Below are 14,036 nucleotides of genomic sequence, written 5' to 3'. Positions count from 1 at the left end.
CGGGATGGTACATTTCTTATCCGTAGTTTTTATTAAGGTTACACATAATAAACCTTTCTCTTTTTTCTTTTTTTTTCTTTTTTAAAAAGATTTTTCTTTTATGATAAGCCTTTCTATAGATTTTGAAATATATCCTAGAAGATGAGGGGAAGAAGGCTCTTAGAAAAAGATACCTCTTAAAGCTGTTAAAGGAATTGGGGTTGGTATATGTTCACACTGTTGTGAAACAGATGTCTAGGACTTTCTCATCTTGCAAGATGGTTAGTCTTCACTGTAAGTTGACAGGATGTATAATTTCCATGGGACTGAGATACACCTCCAGGTGTGTCCTTGAGGGTGTTTTCCAGACAACTAATTTAGCAGAGAAGATTCTCTCTGGATGTGGGTAGCACCAGCCCAAGGACTGCGAGCTCAGATAAAATAAAAGGAAAAGGAGAGGGTCAGAGCACACTGCCTAGATGAAAAGTTCTTGTCTTATATATCCCTGCTGCTGTCATAGTCTGCCCCTCAGTGGGTGCGGTGGAGCCCAGTGACTCTGGTTTGAACTCTCTCAAACTGTGAGCCAAAATAAATGATTCACTCTTAAATTCTTTCTGTTGGGCATTGCAGTCACAGCAACAAGGCAAGTGAGCAATGTATCTCTGAAAACTGAAACTCTACAGTCATTCAAACCCCTTCCCTTCTGTCTCAACCTGGTAACCACCACACTGCTCACTGTCTCCATGACACTTGTTGCTTTAAGTATTTCATTGCCACAGGCTGGCTCAGTCGGAGTCCCTCAACCTGAGGGGAAAATCAGGGTCCAGGTACTCAGGTGGGCAAGGAGTCGGAGAGTGGCAGACACGCACACAAGGGAGTGTTGGATCTGAATGTATAGCCCAGGCTGGCCTCGAACTCGTGATCTTCCTGCCTCTGCCTCCTTCAGCAAATCCTACCAGTGTGCACCACCACTACTGGTGAGGTGGGAGAGAGGACCGGTGGTGCCCCCTCTGCGGACTGGAGAGGCCTTGGGATCCCACCTCAGCCCTACTCCGCCCCACTGTGGCACAATGAAGGTGAAGCTGTGAGAACGCCAGCTATCCTGAGGGAAACTTTGGAGGAAACCAGCTATTAGATGGTTCGATTAGTCTTTTGCCCCTATACCCAGGTTGGACCACCGATTTGCAGGTCAGGACTGCTACAGACTTCCACCAGAGTTTCCTCTGGCTTTGCCCTGCCCAGTCATAGTTCACCATCTTTCAGGTCCTAACGCGTACGCTCGTGTTCCACCTCCCCATATTAAATACCTGAACAGGATAATGCCATATGCCAATAAGTGGATCCTTTTCATCTCACCTAGGCATGAGTATGCCTAGTTGTAGGATACTATAAGGCACTCAGCAAGGAGTTCTTAGGCATCCAAATTTTAAAAATTTAAAAATAAAAAGCATGATTTAAATAATGTGCATGGGGCTATTTCATATGAATGGAATCATTCTTACGTGATTTTTGTTTGTGACTACTCGTTTTATTTAACACAGTGCCCTTAAATTTCACTTCTATTGTGATCATATGACAGGACCTGCTCTCTTTAAAATGCTTAATAAGTATCATTGAATGTATATGCTACATTTTGTTTCTACATCTATGTGTTGATGGATATTTGAATTGCTTATTCCTCTTGGGTATTGTGAATAGCATGCTGTGAATGTGGGCATGAAAATATACTGTTAGCAGCATGCTTTCAATTCATTTCAGTGAGTACCCTTAACTGAGATTGCTGGGCTACATAGGAATTCTATTTTTAACTTTTTGAAGAATCTTTATAATGTTCTTCATAGCAGTCATGTTCAATTATAACCTATCAGTAGTGCAAAAGAATTTCAGATCTCTATAACATCACTTGAATTTTTCACTTTTGGAGTTTTTTATTTTGGTTTGCATAAGTATCCATTCTAATCAGTGAGCTATTTGTTGTTTTTGTTGATGTTGCTGCTGTTATTATTTGTTAGGGTGATTTTTTTTCTTCACATTATGTGAAGGTGTGTCTCTAAATTTTCAAGTTTTAATTCTTTACTTCCAGAGAGATAAGTGCTGAAAAGATTCTGGTGTTGTCTTTTCTATTGCCCATCACTGGGTATTCTATTTTGTAAATATTTGTCCTTCTTCACCTGTTTAACAGCAATCTAGAATTGTATCAGAATTGTATCAGAGATTGTCTTGTTAGTGATAAGTGATAAGAAAGATCTGACAGCCAATAGCTAGAGCAAGAAGGAGAGAGGAACTTCCAGGCAGAAACTTCCAGGGAGAAGAAAGCAGAAGTGAGAGAATTGAGAGTGGACGCAGAAGGGACAAACACAAAGCAGAGTAGAACAGAGAAAGGGACAGAGCTAGTGAAGGAGCTGATCGTAGGCTAGAAATACAGGGCTAAGTCTAAACAGACACTGGGAGACTGTCCAAGCAAACAGCCTAAGCTTTAAACTATAATAGATGTCTTGTGTCATAACTTATACAGCTGGTGGGTTCAAGAAAGTCCTACTATAATTGTTGATATTGATGTTGTTGCTGTTGATACTGTTATTGCTGATGTTGTTGTTGCTATTGATTTTGTTGCTATTTTTGTTGATGATGTTGCTGTTTTTTGTTGCAGCTGTTGCTATAGCTGTTGTTCTTGCTGTTGCTGTTGAGATAGTCTTGATGTACAATCCAGGTGAGTATGGGATTTGCTATGGAGCCCAGGCTGGTTTTAGACAGTCCTGTTTCTACTTCCCAAGTTCTGGGGTTCCAGGTGCCTACTACCATGTCTGGTCTCATTTTGGTTTTTATTTGCATTTCTCTAATTGGCTGAATTGAACTGATCATTGAACATCTTCCCATAGACTTTCTGATCATTCATAGATTATCCTTAGAGAAATTTCTACTCATATCCTATGCTCATTTTGAATTAAGTTTTCTGATTTTGCTACACTATTGCTGAGTTTTCAATATGTTATTGCAATTTTCAATATTCTAACTCTTTTATATAAATATGCTTTGCAGTATTTTCTCCTATTCTATAGGTTGCTTTTTTATTTTATTAGTTGTATCCTTGCTGCACAAAAGTTTGGAAGATTTTGATTCTATCCTGTGTTTCCTTTTTTGGTTGTTCATTGTTGGTGTATAAAAACAAGACTGAAATTTGATATAGAGATACATACCTGCAATCCCAGAACTAAACAGGCTGAGGCAGATGGGAGATCTTGAGTTTCATGCCAGCCTGAGCTACATTTGATCTGCATGCCAAGGCTACATAATAAGAACTCTTTTCAAGAAAACAGAAACCATATAATCCAACTAAACCAACATTCTGCATTTGATCTTAAATTCTAGAATCTTGTTTAATGGGATTATTAGGACATGCCATTGTTAATCCCAAAGACGGGATGAGAAAGACCTCTGACCAAAATCCTCGTGGCCAAATTAATTAAAGCACGTTTTTTATTTGTGTACATGGGATGCTTCCCCTATAGTAGGGTTTGAAAGACCAGCATTAGATGTGAGAAAAGCAAGGCTTTTATAGCTCATAATTGCCAATAAAGCATTCTTACCTACTGAGCCATCTCCCTAGTCCTTTCCCTTCGGTTTCTGAAGGGCAGTTTTTCTGAATACAGTATTTTTGATTGGCAGGGCTTTTTTTTTTTTTTTTTTCTTTCACTGGTTTACACAACTCTGCTGAGACAGTACTAGACACCCCTCCTTACTAGGAGCCCTTAGAAGTTGTTAGCTACTGGAGAAGGACAATGGTTCATTTCCGAAGGTGTTCCCACTGGCAGGTTCCCCATTCCCCAGTGGAGAGCCTCACACCCATGCATATATGGGCAGCACTAATTGGACTTAGGGAGTTATCACAGAGGAAAAAGACATGGGGGTGGGGATGGGAAGAGGACATGGTGGGGGTAATGCAGGAGGAGCTGCAGGAAAATGGGGGTAAATGTCACAATTCACTGTACATGTCTGACATTCTCAAGAATAAAGAAAAATTATAATGTAATCTTGAGGAAGCTGCCTGATGCATGATACATTGATTTCTTGAGTGGCTTCTGGAATTTTCTCTTCTGCTTTTGATGCTTCGTGTCCTTCTTTGGACTAGTTGAAGTTCATTGAGCTTTTAAACCTATGGGGTTTTGTTGGTGATGGTTTAGTTTTTGTTTGCTTTTCCACCAGCTTTAGAAACACTTAGTTTTTTCTTGTTGTGTTGTTTGGTTTTCAAATAAGCTCTTTGTTCCATGGTTTGTTTCTGACACTTCCATAAAATAAATGTAAGTTCTCTTTTCTTCCTACTTTTTTCTTTTCAGACTAGGTTGCTAACGACCTTCCAGTTCACGGATTTCTGCTTTTGCCCAATCAATTGGTTGCTGAATTCCTTGAGTCATGTTTGTAGTTTTACTTATTCTGTTTTCAGCACCAGATTTCCTATTTGGCTCATCTTTGTAGTCTATGTCTCTGTTGATAGTCTCATTTTGTTTCTGCGTCACTTGATTTAGTTGTGTGTGTTCAGGACATGAGGTGGAATGAAGGTCCTGCAGTAGATCACTCCCTGGGTGGAAAGAAACATGTGCTGGGGACCAGACTGCCAAAGCTAACTCTGGAGGGGCAGAAGGAGGAGTAACAGGACAGAAAAGAAAGGATTTCATGAGAGTTAGCAGGGTGGGGTCTTTGAGCTGATTCAGGCTATTCCAACTGAAGGGGAACTAGAAATCTTGCCCTAGATAGTTGACCTTTGGGGGGCAGATTAAGAGAGATTCCTGATAAATAGAAGCCTGCCTCCTGAGACCTGCTTTTCTGGTAAAAAGAAATCTGACTTTATGCTTGTTTACTCAATAAGAATCCTTCTGTTTACCTGGCAAAGCCCTTGTGTTTCGGATGATGTCACCAACACTGCCATTTAGAACCTCCGTGACAGTAACTTTAAATTCTCTGGTAGGCAGCTAATACAACATGTTCTCAGCTTCAGTTCTTGACGTTTCCTTTCGGTTCTTTGGACCATGCATTCCTGCTTCTTCAAATATCATGTAATCTGTTGTTGGAAATGTGAGCATTTGAAAAACCTCCATTCCAACATCCTAGTTTTGCATTTTGGTTTCATGCAGGGTAAGTCCCTTTTAACATGCACTCCCCACCCCCCAAAACAAAACAAAACCAAAAAACCAAACCAACCCAAACTTTAGGAGAAACTCTCAAATCTTTTTTGAATTCTTGTTCATCTGGTATTTTCCTGTGAACTACATACAGTTCTGGTGACCATTGGTGTTTGCTTTTTTTTCAACTTTGCTGGTCTGTAAAAGCTTTGAATTGGACAGCCAGGTTCCAGATAAGCTAGATTGTTGGCACATGGTCTGTTCTTCTCTATGCCAAGGTAGAGACCTGGAATGGGAATTTTCTTCCCAGTTGTACATGTTATACACTGTAGGGTCCAAGAAACAGGTATACAAAATGCTGTGGTTTTCTTTTCTCCCCTGTTTACTGAAACTCCTGTGCAGTAGTTATTTTTTCTGTTGCTGTGACAGAACGCCCGTCAAAAGCAACTAAAAGAGGATGGTTAATTAATTTGAGGGTGCAGAACATCATGGTAGGCAACCACCACAGCACAAAGCATACTCCGCCAAGAAGAGGGAGAAGAATGCTTGTGGGTAGCCTGACTTTTCCTTTTCATTCCATTTGGAACCAGCTCATGGAATAGTGATACCTGCATTCGGGATTGATCTTCTTACCTCTACTAAACCTTTCTGGAAACACTCTCATAGGCATAGCTAGAGGTGTGTTTCCATGACAGTTTTAAACCCCGTTGACAAGATTAAGCCTCATGTTCATCTTGATTTTATGTTGGCCTAGGGACCTATGTCTTGTCAGCTAGTCTCTAGCTCTTCACAAAAGTGTTGTGTTTATGTTGTTAACTTGTTATCACTGAGGGAGAAGTGGGGCATCATTAGAACTTCTAGTCTTCCTTCTCGATATCCTGGTTCCTTTGTGAAAGTTTAATAACAAACCAAGGACTATCAATATCTATCTGGATGGCTATCTATCTATCTACCTATCTATTATATGTCTACATCTCTTGTTTGCTTGCTTACTTGTTTTTTTTTTTTTTTTTCCTGTCTTGCTTTTTTGAGACAAACTTATCATATAGTTCTGGCTGGTCTTGAACTCACCATCTTCTTTGCTAGCAATAGAATTATAGACGTGTGCCAGCATTTTCGATAGGGTCCAGCTTACAGGTATTCTAACATAAACGACCCCTCTCTAGATTTGCTGATTCCCAGAACCACTTCTGATTATCACATCTCTTTTAGATTCCTTAGAGCAACAGTTCTTAACCTTCTTAGTACTGTGACCCTTTAATACAGTTCCTCATGTTGTGGTGGATCATCAACCATAAAATTATTTTGTTGCTATTCATAACTGTAATTTTCCTACTGCTGTAATTTATAATGTAAATATCTGATATGTAAGATATCCGATATACAGCTCTTTAAGAGGTCGCAAGCCACAGGTTGAGAACTGCTTCCTTAGACATAGAATTTGAGACAGGGATTTAGTTAATATATTTTTAAGAATAATACGTATAAGGAGAGGAAGAAAGTGGGATAGAAACAAAGGTTTGTGATCAGGTCAAGTTTATTTTAGGATTGATTTGTAGGGAAGAAGACGCCTGGGTCCTCAATCCCATCGTAAAATACCCTGCATCAAGCTAAGGGACCATCCTTCTCAACAGTCCACTGTCTTCAGGCAAATCTGAATCAGCAACCTAATTCCTTGACATGCACTAAAGATGGCTTTTCAGCTGTGAGCCACAAACAGCCAATATGTACAATATCTGTGGGATCTAGATAGAATAGCTGGGGTATCCATTTATATATATCCAGTTAAAAGTCTATATGTTTTGCCTGGTGTAGTGGTACAAACCTTCAATCCCAGGGCTCAGAAAGCAGAGTCCAACTCGTTAAGTTTGCCTTGTCTACATAACAAGTTCCAGACCAACCAAGGCTACATGGTAAGACCCTGTCTCAAGCAAGCAAGTAAAATCTCTAATGTCCCAACCCTGTGGAAGAGTTAGTCTATCTCAATGAAAAGACAAAGGTACTATCTTTTCTAAATTTGGTAACCTTAAATCTGAGGCCTGCTAACCTACTTAGTGCCTTCACTGTCAATGTAGGAAGTTTATAATTGAACTTTAAACATCACAGATCTGTAGCAGCACATTAAAGCTATTAGGTTTCTATTGATAACGTTTAAGGGGTTAAACAGGTTTTCCTACTAAGAATAGAAAAAAAGGGTAAGCTATACAAGGAATAACAATCTACAGCCTCAGTGTTCAGAGCACTAGAGAGCCAAATTCATACTCCTGACCCCTTTTAAAGGAGCAACCACCATTTGTCACTTAGCTGTTGGCTGCCTAGTGGGAGTGTGGTCCATATTAGATTTAGCTTCCGAGCTGAGTTAGACAAATAGTATTTTGGCCTTTCTTGTATACAATCATATAGACTATTGTTGACAGAGCTAGAACCAGATCCTAGATATCCTAGGCCACATAAAAATGTAAAGATCCTTAGAGTAGTTGTCAGTCCCTTACTGTATGGAAATAGGCAGGAGCTTGGAGGCAGGGAGTCCAGAAAACACAGGTGGATGAGGTGACTATACTGGCTGGTTTTGTGTGTCAACTTGACACAAGCCGGAGTTATTGCAGAGAAAGGAACCTCCATGAGATCCAGCTGTAAGGCATTTTCTCAATTAGTGATCAAGAAGGAAGGGCCCCTTATGGGTGGGACCATCTCTGGGCTGGAAGTCTTGGGTTCTATAAGAGAGCAAGCTGAGCAAGCCAGAGGAAGCAAGCCAGTAAGTAGCATCCCTCTTTGGCCTCTGCATCAGCTCCTGTTTCCTGACCTGCTTGAGTTCCAGTCCTGACTTCCTTTGGCGATGAACAGCAATGTGGAAGAGTAAGCTGAATAAACCCTTTCCTCCCCAACTTGCTTCTTGGTTATGATGTTTGTGCAGGAATAGAGACCCTGACTAAGACAAATTGTTCATTGTAGTCTCATCTCAGAGGTTTCTTATGACATTTTGGGTGAGGGCACAAATCCCAGATCAGCAGCTGCAGTAGCCACAGCTAGGATGTTGGCGGAAGAGATGAAGCAAGCGTAGCTGAAGGCTCAGTCCTTCCCAGCCCAGTGCTGCTCTGGCCAGGATGTCCCCTGAGGGTCTGGTTGGTGACATGGCCATCACTGAGCCATTGCTTCCTTCATAGTCCTTCTTTATCTGGAAAGTTAATTTCTCTCATTTTCCCTCCGATTTCAAATCTCTTCAAGGTTGAACCAATAGAGCTGTCTGGTCTTCTTTCACACACACACCATTGCACACTGGAACATGTGGACCCCTAGCTCTGTGGTCAGGCATCTTACCTGAAACGTAACAGATCTGAACAGAAACACCAGCTTCCTGAACAATCCTCGCTGTGGTTGTTTTTCAATGCGACTGTATTTAATTGATTATATAGGTATAGTTTTAAGTTTTAGTTATGGTCCCCTTAATAATTCGAACAAATTATTATTTTAATGATATCTTTTATAAAATGTATTTTTGTTTTTTGTTTACTGGTGTTTTGTCTGCATGTACGTCTCTATGAGGGCACCAGAATCCCCAGAACAGGAGTTACAGACAATCGTGCGATGCCATGCCGGTGCTGGGAATTGAACCCAGGTCTTCTGGAAGAATAGCCAGTGCTCTTGACCTCTGAGCTATCTCTTCAGCCCTTTATCTTAATATCATAAGCCGTTCCTTTGGCTAGGTCTATGTTTCTAGATGGCCTGCTTATACTGTTACTTCCTGCTTGATTTTACCTTCGGAGCTTCTGACTTTGAAAAAGCAGATTTATACCATGTACCCCCCCCCCCGTCACGGCTGCCTCTTTATACTTGCTCAGTTCTCAAGAAACACATCTAATACCTCTTAGTTAGCCCAATATATTCAATTTTTAAAACTTCTACAATTTTTACATGTGCATGGGTATTTTCCCTGTATGTATGTCTATGCACCATGTGGATACCTGGTGTCTCTGGAGACAAGAGGCCAGCATTAGATTCTCTGGGACTGAAGTTACAGACGTCTGTGGGCCACACAGGGCATAAGAATCGAACCCTAATCCTCTGGAAGAACAGCAAGTCCTCTAAGCGCTGAGTACTGAAAGGAAATAAAACTGTAATTCATGTAATGTATGTTAAATAGCCCAAAGAGTTGTTTGTGAGCTTTGAAACCTGGGGCTGAGAACATAGCAGAACAGACCAGGACATGCCCGGGCAGGCCCATCGCCTCCCTAGCTCCCACCCCTCTGACCTAAGTTAAATGTTACAGGCTGCTGATGTTTAAATGGACCAATCATGTGAAACCGCGCCAATTCCTCCCCCAGCCCCACTCCTTTTCTATAAAAACCCCTAGCTTCCAAGCCTCGTGGTCGAATCCACTGTCTCCTGTTGTGTGAGATACGTTTCGACCCGGAGCTCCGCCATTAAAAAACCTCTTGTTACATCAAGGTGTTGTGTTCTATTCGTGATTCTTGGGTGCACGCCGAATCGGGAGCTGAGTGGGGGTTTCCCCACTGAGTTCTTTCAGTACCTCTCCAGCCCTGGGACAGTCAATGATTTTTAAGCCAATGACAACAATACTATGTGAACGGAGCCATTGTGACACCTTGTAGTCCTTTGAGCTAAATAATCGTTCCTTTTTATTTTCTATGAATCTCTAAACACCCCCATTAACAGGCAGAATCTACTAACACGCTCAAACACATTTAAATCTTTTCCTCCTTGCCAGCAAAGCTCCCTGAAGCATCTCATCTCTTGTCTCACACAGTCTGCTGTCCCCTCTAAGACATGCCAGCCGTCCCCATGCAGCTCCCTGAAGAAGCACCACCACTTCTGGCCTGCTCCTTTGTTTTGCTAATGCGTGAAATCTACTGGCTTCCTGAGGAAAAATGTCCAGGTCACCTTTCTGAGTCCTCACTTACCAGAAAAAGAAAAAAAGAAGAAGAAGCTTTTACTCTGCAATCAGACTTGGTTGATTATTTTCCCAGGCAAAGAAATCTCCTCCGTCCGGGAAGTTGCTTTTACTGAAAGCTTAAAAGTACTTCTCCATTTTATTTTAACCTGCAGAAAGGTTGGATGCTGTTTTCGTTCCCAATGCTCCCTCTGGGCTTCCCTCCCACCTCTGGAAGCGTTTGAGGATGTGTGCAGCCCAGACCTTTTTCTTTTTTCATTTATCGGATTGCAGTTTCATGTACACCCACGGTCTGAGAGCTTCCGTGTCTCCCGTGCTGAGTGTGTCCTGACTCCTGACGTCACTTCCTCCTCTAGAACTCCTTTTATTTGGATGATTGACCTTTGAAACTAATTTCAAGTTTCATTTTTCTCATTTTCCACCTCATTTAATTTTGCTCTGTTTTCTGGGACATTGTTTCCACTTTGTCTTCCAAACCTTCTACTGGGCTTTCAAAATACCTCCAACTGTTTTAATTTGCCTTTCCTCTGAGTATTCTCTATTTTTTTTTAAATATCATCTTGTTTATAACATAACGGATGTGAAGCACTTTCTGAGATTGTCTGAGGATATTAATTATACCATTTTGGATTTTTTTCCTAGCCCCCTGCGCTGTCTTCTACATGTTCCCTATTCTTCTAAGTGTCACCTTTGATCGCCTCTATTTTCCTGTCAATGGTAGGAGCTGTCTATAAATTCCTGGTGTTTCTTGGACTGTCTCTTATTATCTAAGAGGAAGGTCATAAGCTGGGGACAGATGTAGATTAGTAATCAAGGACCTTCCTAGGCTGTGTGAAAGCCATCCCTATCACCAGCACCCCTAACTCTCGGCTGTGTATGTGTGCTAGGATGGGGCTTGAGGAATGTGTGCTCATGTGCACTGCATTTGCACAGAGATCAGAGGATAATTTTCAGGAGTTGGTTTTTCTCTTTTCACCTTGCCAAGACAAGGTGCCTCTTGTTTTCAGAAGGGCTGCAAGCCTTCTGTCAATAATCCAGTCTTTCCTTGCACGTTACAGTAGGAGTGCTAGGATTATGTGCCGTGGTACCTGGCTCCTTACACAGGTCTGGGGTAAACCTCAGCTCTCCAGACTTGCACACCTGGCACTTTTACCTGCTGAATGTCTCATCCCTAGCCCTTGCCTTATTTTACTTTGGGACCATCATTGACCTTATCTTTAAAATACAAATTTCCTTACTTGCTGACCAAGTAAAGAAGAAAAAGAAGGCGTGGAGTCTCCAATGTCACTGAGAATTTTCTTGAAATGCCTGTTATCTGATCTCAGCTATATCCAGGATGTTGCACTTCAGATCTTCAGAGACTTGCAGAGTCGGGAGACAGTCCCATGATCAGCACTGAGGGGTTAGGGTGGCTGTTTATGGAAGCATTCAACTTATTCCTATCTTCAACTCTACCTGCTCTACTCTCCTGGAGAGAGATGTAAAACTGCCAACTTCCTAGACATACACTGAGGCTCATGGTCTATAAAATGAATGGCTAAAAAAAGAACTGGTTTGTTTCTGGGAGTCTAACTTCTGCCTTGCCTTTGTATCCTCTATGCTCTGCCACGACAGATGTTATTATACATTTTTGTTGCTACTATCTGAACATCGGTGCCCTCTTTTACTTCTGCCTTGCCATTTATATACTGAAATGTAATATCCAGAGTGAGAGTACAAGAGGCAGGAGAGATTGAGCCAGAAGATCTCCCACCTTATAAATGGCACCAGTGTCCTTCCTGAAGAGCGTGGAGGTGCACCTTTGCATCTTCAGCCATGTGAGGCTCAGCAAGAAGGCAGAAGGCAAATTCTCTCTAGACACTGGTACCTTCCTTGATATTGGACTTCCCAGCCTTCAGTGCTGGGAGGACTACATTTCTATTGCTGATCAGTGGCACAATAACATTCATTTTATTATAGAAGCACAGAGAGTCTAAGATCTCTCTGTCTCCCTGTTTCTCTTTGTGGGGTGTGTGTGTGTGTGTGTGTGTGTGTGTGAGAGAGAGAGAGAGAGAGAGAGAGAGAGAGAGAGAGAGAGGGAGTTTTTTTCCTCTTAAAAAAATCTTAAAGCGGGTGTCTCATCCCCTGGCACTGGAGTTGCAGGTAGTCGTTGGCTACCATGTAAGTGCTCGAAACTGAACCTGGATCCTCTGTCCTTTGTCTGATGCTCCAGCTGGTGGTGTGAACCTGGGAAAGTGGGGCCTAAAAATGAGGTGGACTAAAGTCTCTTGAAATAGTCAACTTTACTCAACATTTGTCATACGATGTATACTCTAAGGGTTAAAAAGTCTGACCTAAGTGTACAATCACAGGGAAATCTGCACTTGGCAAAAACATGTTTTCCATAGAGGCATATAAGCAAATAAACAAATAACAAGAGTCAGTTGTAATGAATAATCTGAAACATTTCAGAGCTTAGATTTTCTAAAATGCTTCAAATCCACAACTTCTTAAACACATGATGACTGTACTGGATAGTTTTATGTCAATTTGGCACAAGCTAAAGTCATCAGAGAGGAGGGAACCTTAATTTTGAAAATGCCTTCATAAGATCAGACTGGAGGCAAACTTGTAGGCATTTTCTTAGTTAGTGATTGAGGGGGGAGGGTCCAGCCCTTTGTGTATAGAGCCATCCCTGGGATGGTGGTGGTTCTGGGTTCTATAAGAAAGCAGTCTGAGCAAACCATGAGGAGCAAGCCAGTAAGCAGCACCCCTCCATGGTTCTGCATCAGCTCCTGCCTCCAGGTTCCTGCCCTGCTTCTGTTCATGTCCTTTTTTTGATAATGAACTATAGTGTGAAGGCATAAATTGAATAAGCCCTTTCCTTCCCAGGTTGCTTTTGCCATGGAGTTTCATCACAGCAATAGTAACCCTGACCAAGACAATGTCCTACACGGAAAATTTCACATGTGCCACTTTCCTGCAGAAAACTATGAAAAATACTTTACAAATGTACCTTCAGACTGTACGTAGAAATTATCCATGAAGCATAATGCATCTCTCAGCATAACATATCACACTGTGTGTCTTCAAATAGCCCCAAATCTGGGAAACAGAAAAGCCCAACATTTCTGATAAAGGATCCAATTTGAACAACTATTGGATTAGTTAATAAAATGTCTAATGTTGGCGAGGAAGGAGGACATGAAGCCTGTGGCCACTACTTCTAGAATCATGATGTTTTTGCTGAGGTGTTTAGCTGACACCCTAAACCATTTGTTCCTGACTAGTGGAACTAAGTGCCTTTAGCATCTAAGACTTAAAGAGATGTGAGCAGAATGAGACAGAACATAACAGCATAGAGTTTATGGAATCACATGGTATTTTAAAAGTAATTCAGCATTATCCTTGGGGAAATTCTCTAAATAGCTATGAGAGTAGAGAAACATCTTTCAAAATTATACAGGTAACACAAACACAAGCATTATTTTATTCCAAAATTAAGTATGTGTATGTATGCCCATATACAAAGGGTGGGCATTAAAACTTAGAACAGGTGTCTTGCTAAAGATCTTTCCTGTTCTTCTTTTAAAATTTAATACAATAGCATCAGGGAGCCAGAGCTGGCAAGAGTCTGTGCTAGGGAGGCCAGAGCAATGTTTGGAGATCTTCACTTGAATTTTGTTTGCTGAATATTTTATCCCTCTACTGAATTCTAATTAGATATTTCTCCTCCTACTCTTTTCTGCCTGAGGGATTTTTGCAGGACCAAAACCCAGTAGCTGCTTGAAGTCTGTGCCTCTTCTCTCTTTTTTTCTTAACAGGCCAACCTTCTTGGAGAGACCATACTCGGGACTCCAGGTGTGAGGGAGCAGAGGGGATGCTGAGGGGCTGAGGTGTCTCAAAGGCTGGAAAAGAGCAGAAGGTTGGCAGGCCGAGGAGTGAACCGCAGGGACAGAGGGCGAGCTCTGTGCCATTCCCCAGGAATGAGCAGGGCCTCTGTGAGAGCATAGGGAGTTGGCTCTGCACAGCAGAAGGAGGATTTCTAGCTC

The 14,036-nt window shown here is 41.6% G+C and overlaps 1 long non-coding RNA gene across 5 annotated transcripts in view; it reads left to right on the top strand.

Annotated features, from left to right (window-relative positions):
• The window catches only part of Gm35818, a 50,474-nt gene that overhangs the window by 5,503 nt on the left and 30,935 nt on the right, over positions 1-14,036 (top strand). For 4 of the 5 annotated variants that reach the window (XR_872758.1, XR_872757.1, XR_872759.1 and 1 more), the window contains exon 2: positions 2,630-2,689. The exons of the other annotated variant lie outside the window; for it this stretch is intronic. This is a non-coding gene — a long non-coding RNA (predicted gene, 35818). The remainder of the gene's footprint in view (positions 1-2,629; positions 2,690-14,036) is intronic. 5 annotated transcript variants of the gene reach the window in all.

This window comes from Mus musculus, chromosome 12, assembly GCF_000001635.26.
Source record: "Mus musculus strain C57BL/6J chromosome 12, GRCm38.p6 C57BL/6J".
NCBI lineage: Eukaryota > Metazoa > Chordata > Mammalia > Rodentia > Muridae > Mus > Mus musculus.
This window is presented reverse-complemented; position numbering and strand designations above follow the sequence as displayed.